The sequence below is a fragment of the Python bivittatus genome, unplaced genomic scaffold, assembly GCF_059951505.1.
Source record: "Python bivittatus isolate LINGU-HERP-01145 unplaced genomic scaffold, Pbiv_v1 ctg000780_np1212, whole genome shotgun sequence".
NCBI classification, from domain to species: Eukaryota; Metazoa; Chordata; class Lepidosauria; order Squamata; family Pythonidae; genus Python; species Python bivittatus.
In genome coordinates, this window is record NW_028277108.1 from 3,026,458 (window position 1) to 3,039,864 (window position 13,407).

Below are 13,407 nucleotides of genomic sequence, written 5' to 3' on the forward strand. Positions count from 1 at the left end.
TTCAGAACAGGCTACATTATGAAACTAATGGATAATCTTTCTTTGGAGATACCACCTGTATCTTTGTTGGTTCTTCTTGACTTCTTGATGGCTTTCAATACTATTGATTATGATATACTTCAGAGTAACCTGAGAGATTTGGAAATAGGAACAGAACTCCACAAAACAATGCCGGTATCTCTCAAATAGATTTCAGATAGTGTAACTTGGAGGCAGGTGCTATTGTGTGGTATGCGTAGTTTAATATCTACATAAAACTGCTCATCTCTAATTTCAGAGCCACATTCATATTTACTACCTTCAGGTTTGTATTTCAAGAAGTTTGAAAAAAGTTGGTAATTCTTAAGTTTATCTTAAACCGATTCTTAAATTGATACTAAGTATCTCTCCAACTTAAGATAATGAAGAGAGAAAGAGAGAGAGAGAGAGAGAGAGAGAGAAAGAGAGAGAAAGAAAGAAAGAAAGAAAGAAAGAAAGAAAGAAAGAAAGAAAGAAAGAAAGAAAGAAAGAAAGAAAGAAAGAAAGAAGGATGGATGGATGGATGGATGGATGGATGGATGTAAGGAAGTGACCATCAGAAGATTTGGAATTGCTGTCAATCTGCTGATGGTACCCACATCTGTTTGTCTATAATGTTCTGAATTCCTGCTAGAAGATGGAAATGGATTGGCTGAGGATAATAAATGAGAGACAATAAAGTGAAACTAAATCCAGACAAAATAGAAGTGTTCACTGTGAGGCAACACAATTCTAAAATGGGATTAGACTCTGTAAGAAGGGACAGTTACACCATTTGAGGGCTCTTCTGAATCCGAATTCCTCTCTAGTTCCACAGACTGAGGCAATGGCCAGGAACATCTTTAATAGCTTCGACAGATACGCCAGTTGCATCCGTCCTGAAATAAATAAATAAAATAAAATAGAGTGCAAGTGCTGCATATATCCAGACTGGATTTAGGCTGCTCGCAGAATTCAGGAGTCAGCCTGTTCTCTGGAAGAACTCAGAAAGACCACATTACACCTGTGCTAAAATACCACAATTACCATTTTGTTTCCAGGTGAAGTATAAAATTCTAAGGTTTGGGTTCAGACTTGAGACAATGCCCTTTTCTTATGATTCCCATCCTCCCCAAACTCAGCGAGATGCTCTGAGGAGGCTTACCTGCACTTGCCATTTGTAGAGAGTAAGATGACCTTGACAGAAATATGCAGGAACTGTTACTTATGCAAAAGGGGCTGAAACATTTTTTAAGTCCAGACAATGACGTAACAGTTGGAAGCAGCTTAGCCAGACACCTCACTAATGCACTGTGAGAATAATAAGAATAAGAATAAGAAGGGGGAGCAAGTGCAGCACAATCAGAATTGCAAAATTCTGTTATTATAGCCAACTTCAATAAAAGTACTTCAATAAAAGTACAACTTCAATAAAAAAAGATTTCCTGATCTGGTCTACCTAGTGGGGCTGTCAGCCATGGACTTGTTTCATGGAAACTCAGGACTAATTTTTCTTTGTAACTGCCCCAGTTCTTTGGAATTCCCTCCCAAATAAATCAAGGGATCTAGATTTTTTGCTTTCCCTTAGAAATACGTCTTTTAAAATAGTTTCCCAGTTGTTGCTTTGTTGTAAACAGATGAGTGACCTCAGTGATATAATATTTTTAATAAATAAGGCAGCCCAACTGACTGACCCAACAGCCGTTGTTTGAAGCAATCTTTGCAATTAAACAAGAAGAAAAAAGATCATGTTAGATAGCCATTCATAGCTAGAGAGCAGAAGAAGTGGAAGAATTGACTTTGGTGTGAATCTCTTGAAGTGGTTCTTGATGAGGATATATTTGGGAAACACCTTTGAATCAAATATTCATGTTGAGTGGAAGGTACTACAGCAGAGAAAGGCAATGCTTGAGCCAATGAAAGTTGGTCCAAAACCTCTTGGAAGCACCATAACCTGGTGGGAATGACAAAGAATTCAAATGTACTTCTCTATAGAAAGTACCCCCCTGTCAGTAAATTATCTAAAATATCTGTTGGAGAGAGAGAGACATAAAGTTTAGCCTCAAGAAAAAGCACCAAGTTCTCCATCTGCTTCAAAGTTCTCTAGCCAGGTCCAAAGCTGAGCACCTCTCAGTTCTTTTTGGTACCCTGGTTCAAACTCTTAGCAGATGTTTGTGATCTGCATTCTAGATTCTAAAAATACCAATTGGCCATTCATAACTATAGAACAAACATGGCTAGCTTTCCAACTATGTAACAGTTTGGAGGAAGGGTATACAACATAGAAAAACCTTCCACGCTGATTAGGTGAATCCCAAAGAGGGGACAGGAAATAAATCAGCATTTAATTTTACTTTCCTTTATGGAAAGGAATCCTGGTTTCAAATAAATTCTGATAAATTGCTAAACAGCTCCCAGGTTGTTCCATTATCTTGTTTAAAGAAACTCGAATTTATTTTTAAACCGGAATCCACAGTTTGCATGTAACAAGCATAGAATTCAGTATAATTAAATCTAATGTTTGATTTCTTCTCTTGGCTATGCAGGAGGTTGAGGGAGAATTTGAATGAATTTTCCTCCTCCCTCTTAGATGTATTTCACTAAATTATGGTTTAGCATTACATGCCAAGGCAACCTTAGGCTGTGTCATCTCAGAGTGTAGAAAATTAGTTATGCATTTTCATGCCACAGTTACCTTGGCATCCCACTAAACATTGATAAGTGGATAATAACCTCCTTATATATCTTCCATGTACTTTGCAGGAAAAAAGTTACAGTAGTAATAACTCTGAATATTCAGATTTATGAACAGCCAGTATGAGCATTGAGTTGATTTTATATCCTATTTTTAATCTATTTAACTTTCAAACATTAAATCATCTTCTAAGTAAAAATGAGGTATTTCCAGGCCACTGCCTACTTTGTTCAATTTAATTTCAAATAGCCACGTGTATATTTAAATTTAGTCTTTGTAGTGGGGTACTGCCTTCACATTGCTCCAGCTGTATGAGCCAATTAGTACCTTCAAACCTCTCTTGTAAGTGGCTCCTACGGCTATTCCTGATATCACAAACCATTATTATTTCTGCCCCCATCTCTTTTTTTCCCCATAATTTCCATGCATTGGCTTAAATGAAAGGTCTTTACATTATTATAAATTGGCAACAAGCACCGCCTGAGATGAAACAATGAGCAAGTGGTAGACAAGAATCTCTGGATGGTTTCCACTGTGTTGTATTTAATACTCAACCTAGTTTCACTCTTCCCACGCTGGTTGCCAAGCCCTTCCTCCACATTGCTCTCTCTCTCTCTCTCTTACTCTCTCACTCACACAAAAGAGTATGAGGAGGAGGGGCAGAAGTGCAAGGGGATTGGAGTCAAGTTTATCCATACCTCAATTCACCTCCTTGGTTAATTTCGCTGTTTCCCAATGGGCAGGAAAAATGGATCAGCTTTCTAATTAAATTGGAAGCATGAGATTCTTTTTCACTTGGAAGTGATTCCTGATGGCTATAAGGCAGGGTTCCTCAACCTTGGCAACTTGAAGATGTGTGGACTTCAACTCCCAGAATTCCGCAGCCAGGGAGTTGAAGTCCACACATCTTCAAGTCACCAAGGTTGAGGAACCCTGCTATAAGGGACTGTCCTTCTAAGGAAGCAAGTTTAATAGTGCAAAGCATTACCACTCTCTTAGTTCATTAAGGTTCTCTCTGGAGAAATCAGACTTACTCTTTTCATTCTTTCATTGACTTAGAAAGAAAGTCTTTCTTTTCTTCTTTCTTTCCTTCCTCTTATTCCTAGTGAAGATACAAAAAAACACGGGCAGCTAATTTACATTTTTCTTTACAGCAGTTCCAGATGTGATGAGCAGCAAACAGCAGACCTCAGGAATGTAACAGGAAGCAGAAATGTAACAGGAAGCAGAAATGGGATCCTGGCTGTGCTGTTCTGGGCATCTGAGCCCAAATCTTGCCTTAAATGAGATGGAGAATCCAGAAGAAATGGAAACCAGAACTGCAGCAAATGCTGCTGGGTTGATTTGGCTAGATCCAAAAGTCAAACTTACTGCAGATTTATACTAAATTTGACTGATAGGTATCATATTGACAGCCAATTGCAGAAGCTGATGTCTCTCACACATCTTTTCCCCCTCTTCCTTGCTACATTTAAATAGATTTTTGAACCTGGTATATACAGGGTCGCTCTAGTAATTCATTAAACTATGAACCATTCTAGATAAATGTTTTGTTCTGCACTGGTTGTGTTCACATCCAGGTTGATCTCATGATGCCATAATCTGAGGAAAATCATTCCAAGTTTTGTACCCCATATCTCCTCTACCCCAGTACCTCCCTTTTCCCTCAGTGACCACCCCCCTTTCCACAAGCATTCCAGCATGGAGACATTCAATATATTATTGACTTTTGGGAGTGGGTAGGGACGATTTTCAAATACTTCCTCTAAGAGGTTTTTCTGCCCTTCACAACTTTTTTCCAGGAGCCCCACCAAATCATTTTTATCCTTCAAAGTACCTGGCATTTTACTCACTGGCCACCTAGCTTCCAACAGTTGCATTCATGTTATTCTGTGTAAATATATGAAGATATTGTTTTGAGTTGTCCAACTTGATCCTGTCTTAGGATTTGCAAGTGATGAAGCAGGTTATACAGGCTGAGCTCAAAATCCCAGGGATTGCTCACTGCCAGAAGCTCCCAGAAAAGTAGTACGTTATCCAGAAGTCAAAAGATGAATTCTTCTGGGTCTTTGGTAATTCCAGAAAGAAAAGAAAAGAGGACAAAGGTCAGGTTATATACAGCAAAGAGTCAGGACACTAGGAAAATATAAAGGAAATAATCATAGGCTTGCAAACAACAGAATTGCTTACAGCTATGATACGTGACTCTCATGCAGAGAATTCTATATTAGAGGCTGTAGCTACCCTGCCCTTCCTCAGCTAGTGTTCAATTAAGACTGATTTGTCTGCAAGTTATCTAAGCAGGCTAGGCTACTATTGAGTTGACCTGCATGCCCTGGGTGTCCTTCTTTACAAACAAGCATTTTAGCACCATTTTGCCTTTTGATGATCAGCTTAACCAGTATGGCCATGGGATTTACAAATTGTGGGAGTTGTACTTCCAACATATCTAGAAGGTACCAAATACCTATGTCTGGTCAAACATAGTTCCAGTTGCTGCCTGATAACCTGCTAGAGCCAGATCCTGGAGTCTTCTAAGCAATAGACTTTCAGAGGTTTGCAAATACACAGATAATGGCCATTTATCCACCTCTAATACTTCCTTGGTACTCAGCCTTAGGTGACCTTGTCCAGCCTGTTACCAAGCAACAGGGGAACTCCAAGAGTTGAATCCTTCCCCCCCCCCCACCTTAATTAGCAGTAACTTTAAGTAGTCCCTTGTGAGTTCATGGCAGATCTGAAACAAACAGAGCATAAAATGTTCTGAGCATCCTCCTTTTCTCCTCTGCCAGCTTGTTTTTTCTTGGCTCTCAGATGCTTCCTTAAGCAGGGAGGACTAGTAACCCTTTTCATACTGTGCCCTTTTCTGTTTGTTCTACACATCCACAGCTCCAGGTCTCAACCACCGTTTCTATCTGTTGTTACAGTGTTAGCTGTGCAATTCCAGCTGTTATATGCAGATGATATACTTTAGTAATTTTGTTTGTTTCCCAGGTGGGAATAAGAAGGGCCACTGACTTCCTTCTGTCTAAAAGAACTTGAAATAAATTGTCAAAAAACTTAAAGACCAAAGTTTTAGTTTTTGGAGGACACTACCATAGGCTGGATAAATGGCAAATTAACGGGACCCCTATAGAGCAGATGCATACTTACAAATAACTTGGAGGGCAGTTCCAGGCCTCTTTATCTAGGAGTCCACATTTTTCATATCCGGCTAGTACGACTCAGTGTAGCTCTTCAGGTATCTTGAAATTTTTCTATTCAAAAGGAACACATTTTATTCCTGTGGCCGGAAAGGTCTTTTTAACTAAGGTTATTTCTTTTCAGAGTTGTATAAGAGCTATCTTTGCAATTCCAAGATGTATTAAGATGCTGCCTTAGATTTAGAGCAGATTAGGGTTTCTGTGGATACCAGGACTTGGTGATTTTTGATTGATTAAATGCCATCAAGTTGGCATTGACTCTTAGTAACCTCATAGATTTTCCCCAGAAGGATCTGTTTCCAATCTGGTTCTTCAGGTCTTCCAATGGTGTGCCCATTTTTGTGGTAATTGAGTCCATTCCCCTTCCTGCTTCTGGTCCTCTTCTTCTCTTTCTCTCCACCTTTTCCACCATTATAGACTTCCTTCAGAGAGCTAGATTTTTGCATAATATGTGTGAAGTATGATAATTTGAGCCTGGCCGTTTTTGCCTCAAGTGAGAACTCTGAATTGATTTGTTCTAGGATTCATGTGTTTGTTTTCTTGGCTATCTGTGGTATTCTCAGGCATCTTCTCCAGTTCAAAAGTGTCAATGCTCTTTCTCTCCTGCTTCTTCAAAGTCCAACATTTGTTTCCAGAAAGTATCACAGAAAAAATAATTGCCTGCTTGATTCTGATCTTTGTAGGTATAGACACATCCCAGCATCTGAATATCTTTTCCAAAGTCTTCATGGCTACTCTATCAAATGCTAGTCTGCAGCATATTTCTTAACTGCTAGTTCCTTTACCATTGATATGAAAAGGCAGAAGCTATCTGCCACTTCAGTATCCCAAAACTGAGCACATTCTCATTAATTCATGGTTATTCTTTTTCCCAGAAGATCTGGCCCCCACTGGTTCTCAGAGGACATTTTAAATTAAACTTGGCTAAAAAGAGCTTAAGGCAAACTCCAGTCCATGGATTTCTCTTTGAAGAGCCTCTGTCCATTAAGGTTTGAAAATGCCAAATACCTCCTTAAGCAGCAGATTTGGGATATTGATTTTCAAGCTAGCCTAATATCTCATCTCACAGCCTGTGGATTTTTTTTTTCAAATGAGCATGTGCCATCACCCTATTTTTTTTTCCATTGCAGTTTTAAAATTTCTCCAGGCCTTCACCTTGGTCAGGTTGGACATATTACAGTTTCCTGGGGTTTGATAAAAATATCCCTTATCTGGACTTGTGACAGTCAGATTTCAGGCCAGGGTTCAGCACAGAAACTGTACTGGTCACTTCTGTTGAAGACCTTTGGAGAAATTGGGACCAGGGTAGTATAACCCTCCTGGTCCTTTTTGACCTCTTGGTGGCTTTGATACCATTGATCGTCCAATCCTCTGGCTGGGGAATTCTGGGAGTTGAAGTCCACATATCTTAAAGTTGCGAAGGTTGAGGAACACTCCTACATAAGAAACTCAGGTACAAAATGGGGAAGTCAATAAACTTGGGAGTAGTATAAAAAGTACTGAGAAATACACAATGATCTTGTTAGTTTCTAGCGGCCTTTTTTATTTTTTGAAGAATCAAGTGACTTGAAGGTTATTATCATTACTTGGGAGTTATTTCTTGCTTACTTTCTCCTGCTCCACCTTGGCACAGGCCTAGATACTGAGAATGTTGGCAGCTGTTATCCAAACACATCTTTCCCAGGTTGGAAAAGGCTGATGGAGTATCTTAGCAATGAACTTGCATTGCACTTGGTCTCCCAGCCCCCAGGCTGTTCCTCACAAATGTGGCAGGGCAGGGGAGAGAGGCTAGGTATCAGAACTTGTCCTAAGTGTTTGGAATGTATGTATCAGTATCGCCACATTTACACTCTCACAGTGATAACATTTTCTAGTGCTTAGTGGGAACGTTTTCCATTACAGAGTTGTCCATTAAAGGCAAGCATTCCAGTTTCTCTTTTACTTAAAAAATGCAGAGGTCTCTTCTGACATCAAAAGACCTGTCAGGTCCTCTTCAACTTGACATCTTGTTGCCTCCCAGCTTGGCAAAGGCTCTTCAGGCTTCAGCTAGCAGCCCACCTGGAGATGTCAGGATGGCGTTTGGATCTTTTGCACGCTAAAGCAGGATTTGATCATTGCGAGATGCCCTATTAAAAGCCTCTGCCCATTTTTTTCTCACTGCTCCTTATGCCTCAGACTGCTCCCAGAATACCTCAGCCTGACTGCCTCATCAACAGGCCTTTGGTCTGATCAGACAGGGCTCTACACAACAACACTAGCCACAAAGACATCTCTACGAGTGCCAGTGGCAAAGCCACAGAATCTGCCTCTGGTTTTAAGAGACTTAGGGTGGTGTCTCTCTTGCTTCAGTGCAAACATGTGCCAGACCGGAATATTTAGAAGGGCAGTGAAGGGTTACTGGGGGCTGCCTTCAAATGCTTCCCTCTTTCCATCCCCACCAGGTACTTTTTCTCAGGGGTTCTCAACCTTTATAATTCCATGATCTTCTAAAATAATTATCTGTGAAATCATTTTATAGTTATTATAGTTATATATCATGACTTTCCAGAGTGTTATGACTCACACCTTCACAACCCTTGCTTTCCAGCAAAGTATCATATATTACTTGTATCATATAATACTTGACACTACAAAGTATCATATAATACAGGACAGGAAGGCCTGGCGCAATATGGTTCATGGGGTCACGAAGAATCGGACACGACTTAACGACTGAACAACAACAAACAATCATATAATACAGTCTGTGACCAGGTTCACACATTACACTAAGCCTGATGTGGTTTGTTAAGCCAAAGCATGATTTTTTTATGGATTACATTGCTGTGGGAACCCAACCAAGGGTGTTTCATTCAAAAAACCAGGGCTCAAGGCAATGTGCAAACCCAATCACACTACCCTAATAGATAGCCAAATTATTCCCCCTAATTACTTTCTGTACCACACCTTTGCTGGGAGGTTCCAGGTGCTAAAGAACTGCAAAAGCGAGAGGAGGCCATGGCAATCACCCTGCTGGCTTGTAGTCTCATTCTTAGTCTTCAACTTCTTGCAGGGAGAGGCTCTGGGCTCAGGGCCAGGGATCCTAATCAGCACCATGAAGCCAGCCAAGTATGGCAGACAGCTTTGATTAAGGGCCCATTTCTGTGTGCTCAGCAGAATTAACCAGGTAAGTAATCATAGCCCCAATTATTCTGCCAATGCTTTCATTACGTCCTATCAAACCCAGACCTATGCAAACATTCTGAGGCCATTTGTTTTACGGGTGAGCTATAGTTTGGAAACACTGCATGGGGTCTAAGGCAGGCAGCTGCAACTTAATCCCAAGAAAAACAAAGCATTGTAGACATGGCTAAAGAAAAGAAAGGAAAGGGGGGAACAGCCCTTCCAAGTAGCAGGACTGGTGGGGAGTTTCCTTGCTTTTTTGCAGATTGTAGCCTTGGCAGAAGGAGCTTTTAGAAAAGGGAGAAGGAAGAGTCAAGCCTCCCAAGTATTCCTGAATGCTGGATCCTTTCTCAGCCCTGACCAACGTGCCTATGGAGGGGGGAGGCTGAGAGGAATGCAAGCCCCTTTCCAGCAACATTCTTAGTGGCGGATAGAATTGTGGCAGCAGAAGGGCTCAGCCACTTGGCCGGCATCCAGCTGCTGTAAGTAGAACACAATGTCATGAGAGGAGGGCGCACAGAGATTGCTAGAGTTTCATGAGCTCAGCAACTTTTTCTCTTATGAGCTAAGACTCTCTGAAATTGACCCTACCAGGCTAATGCTCAAGGCCTAAGCAACGACAGCCCAAAGTGAAAAACTGATATCGAGAGATATCGTTTCCCTTGTCTTTCCTGGAATAATATTAGAAATGCAGAGGAAAGTGATCGCTACAAGCGTTACTTTAGACCTACTGGATCTGGGCTGCAAAAATCCAGAGGATTAGTAAATGGCAGCAAGAAGTTTGGGTTTTCTATATCTCTCTACTATCATCTTGTGCAGTGTTTGTCAACCTTGGCCACTCTAAGATGTGTGGACGTCAACTCCCAGAATTCCCCAGCCAGCATGCTGGCTGGGGAGTTCTGAGAGTTGACGTCCACACATCATAGAGTGGCCAAGATTGACAAACACTGATCTAGTGGTTGTCTGGATGTTGGCAGCCCAGAACTGGTAATGCAAACTAATTGGTTGAGCTTTTCAAGGTTTCAGAGGATTTCACCATTGTTATTTAATTAAAAACCTTACAATAACCCTGAAACATAAGTCGTTCTAATTATAATAATGGGGGATGAAGCTAAGAGAAAGTGGCTTGCCTAAGGGCCTCTAATGAGTTTAGGGACAAGATTTAAATGAGGAAATTTGTGATCTGGTCTTATTGTCTGTGTATAAATAGTGCCAATAAGTATGATGGCACTTTTGCCAAAGAGTATTTTAATCTATTAATGTTATGATTTAGCAACCTTATCGACATGATATGCTTTGGCGAGAATAGTAAGGTCATTTTTGTGGCTGTTATTTAGGGTTATGCAATGTATTCAAATGTTGCTGAATCCAGAGGCAATTCTGTCCCCCCAGCAAGGTAGATTAGACTAAGAAACCAATTCCACATAGATCAGGATTACTTTTATTGTGACAGCTATAGGAACAGAAACTTGCAAATCTGAATGCGCTTCCCCTCCCTCACTTTATTTTCATGTGAACTAGGGAGGGGCTTGTCTGAGAGGTTTTCTCAAGTTATTTTCTTAGCCTGGGCTCAAGCTGTGCTTACCTGATATTGCCTTGGCAGCAGCTCTTCCTCCTGTCCTTCAAAGCCATTCCCTCTTCCCTCAGAAAGATTCAGACAGATCATTCAGGAAGCAGAGGAGCCAACTCAGTCCGGGACACCGCCACTCGTCTTCCTCAATTGCTTCAAAACAGGTGGAAGGTGATTGCTGAGGACAAGGAGCAAGAATCACTGCTTAATTCTTTACCTCCACGCCAGACAAAAGGTAAATATAATAAAAGGTTTGCATCACCATTCATCTATGCCTTGTGTTGGGACATGAGGACAGGGTCAGCAGATCCTATCAGAGGGGGCTAAAAGGGATCATCAAGTCATCTTTCTCCTTGAAAGACAAGAACCCCATGGTAAGACAGAAAAGTAGGGAAAAGACTCCCCACAAACTCCACAGCCTTGTTTTAAAAAAGAAAGCTAATTTTATTGTGGTTTCAAATCCACTGGAACCGAGCCAGAAATAAATTGGCTCAGCTCTTCAGCATGGTTGATGCCATGAGATCACAGAGATCTGGAGCTATTTTTGAACTGGCCCAGAGTCCTTATGCGGAAATGCCCTCAGTTTCAGGCCAGAACTAGACTTCCAGGAACCTCTGATCCTGATCTGGATCTCTGGAGTTTTGGAACACTGTAGCAGCAATCTTAGAAAATCAATTTTCTGAAACTAGTGGGGTGGGGAAGAAATGCTGATCAATAGAAAGAGTATTGAGTTTTAGTCATTAGCAGGGGATCCTTCATTTCAAAGAGTACCTAGCCACGAGATGAGCAGAACCAGCCTGATCCCAGCATGATAGAGGTGGAATATGATTTTTTAAAGTATTTTTCCATTTATCTTTATTTTAACATGCAAATAAAGAAGAGAGGGGGGGGGGGATAGAAGAATGCCCCCGCCCCGGCCAACATTAAAAGGTGATTCTGATTGTGAGGAATATAAATCTGATTGCAAGGAATATAAATATTAAAAAAAATGGCAATAAATCTCTCTCTCTCTCTCTCTCTCCTATCCACAGTATCTATCATCCCTCTCTCTCTCTTTGTCTCATCTTAAACATACATATATAGTGGTATATATGGTTTAAACTTCTCAACTATCTTCCAGTTGGGATTGCCAGTGGTAATATGCTCATTCAGATATAGATATAGAAAGAGAGGTGAATTTTTCAGAACTGTATAACTCTATAACAGTAAAGCTGATGGTGAATAGGTTTCTTTCTATCTGTATCATTGGCTACACAAGTTAGAAACTGCAGGACTAGATGGAGTGAGAAGATTCTCTGGCAAAGGGGCAAGCAGGTTTTTGAGAAGGATAATTCACCATGGATCAATGGTTGATGGTATAACACAGGATGCTGTGATATCTAGCAGATGGAAGGATGCAACAATGAGTGGCTTTTAATTGAACTGTGCTTTCAATTCCATATTGTGATGGTATGTGGAAATGACCTTGGGAGATAGGAGGACCCTCAGCCTTGGGAATGGTCTGATAGAGGCAGCTCAGTTCACAGATGGGGGAAAAGCATAGGAAGCCTTTCAGAAGGGACCCTCCCTAGCTTTCCAGCGACTAAAAAGAGAGGAGGGGAGAAATACTTTCAGTCTTGCAAGATTGATGCTAGCCCTTCAAGATAGTCCAGACAAGAAGTATTACCAGGACCATCAGCACTATCCTTACTGTAAAGTTACATTAAACGGAATTTTGCATATAATAGAGATAAACCACATTTACACACCATTCAAAAGAGACATTAAAAAAGTTAAGAAGGAAAAAAAAAAGATCAGAACATGTCCTCTCCAGCAACCAACACCCAGATAAGCAGGGATTAACACGAGGCAAACAATCAAGCAGAAAACAATACCCTAATCAAGGCACTACCAAGGAGAAAACCACACCCCCACCAACACTGGCAATGCAAGCTACTATGTATAAACAGGGAGTAAACCCCACACTCACACTGATGATATTACCTAGTTGGGTAATAAAATGTCTGCATGCAAACAACCAAGCTCAGGGAGCACCAGGGACTTTACAGTTCAACCCTTGGACTACATCTATTCTCTTTTAGTTTTAAGCCTTTTAATGGAGATGCATTATCTGTGAATTGGTTGGTATTTCAAAGTGCAGTCTTTATGAACTATTGAAATATTTATACAAAATAGGCATTTCTTCAGTTAAGATGGTAGAAAATAGCATCCCTTACAGTTTGCATTTCAAAAACATACACTTGGGCAGAGGTCCTGCATAAATTGCTTCTTTTACTAATATGTCTCCAGAAATATCTCTGCTGTACTTACTTGGAATCTAATTACAGTTGTTGGTTGTTTTTAACCCAAAGATGTGTAATTAAATGTTAAATCTGAATGCAAGTCTACATGTGTGTAAGAACTCCAAAGGAACAAATTGGTGTATTTTACTTTGTAAACCTATTTGGTTGCAATTTAGTTTTACGCTTCTTTACTTTTGCAGATATTTAAGGTTTGCAGTATGTTACTTTTATCTGCTAACCTTAAATGGAAGGCTGGTAGTTTATGAGAGGATTCCTAGGGCTGTAAAATAAACATGATTTTGGAGGAAGAATAACGACTGCATTGCCATTGGCTTTTCTTTTCAGCTAATTTGCCAAAATAACACGACTTATGCTGGATATAAACAGCGGCTATGCAAACATTGTTAGCCACTATATTTAGCCTTTTCTATGGAGATGTGGACAAGATTCTCTTGCTTGTGTGTGTGTGCATGAATTAAAAGTAGCCTTGCGCCTGGT

The 13,407-nt window shown here is 40.5% G+C and overlaps 1 long non-coding RNA gene across 1 annotated transcript; it reads right to left on the bottom strand.

The window, feature by feature from the left end:
- Positions 1–284: 284 nt before the first annotated feature.
- Positions 285–10,769, bottom strand: LOC148214005 (uncharacterized). Its single transcript, XR_015793553.1, has 6 exons — positions 10,643–10,769; positions 5,846–5,949; positions 4,530–4,759; positions 3,727–3,794; positions 1,163–1,308; positions 285–896 (listed from the first exon to the last, which is right to left on the bottom strand). It is a non-coding gene; the product is annotated as an uncharacterized LOC148214005 (long non-coding RNA).
- Positions 10,770–13,407: the final 2,638 nt, after the last annotated feature.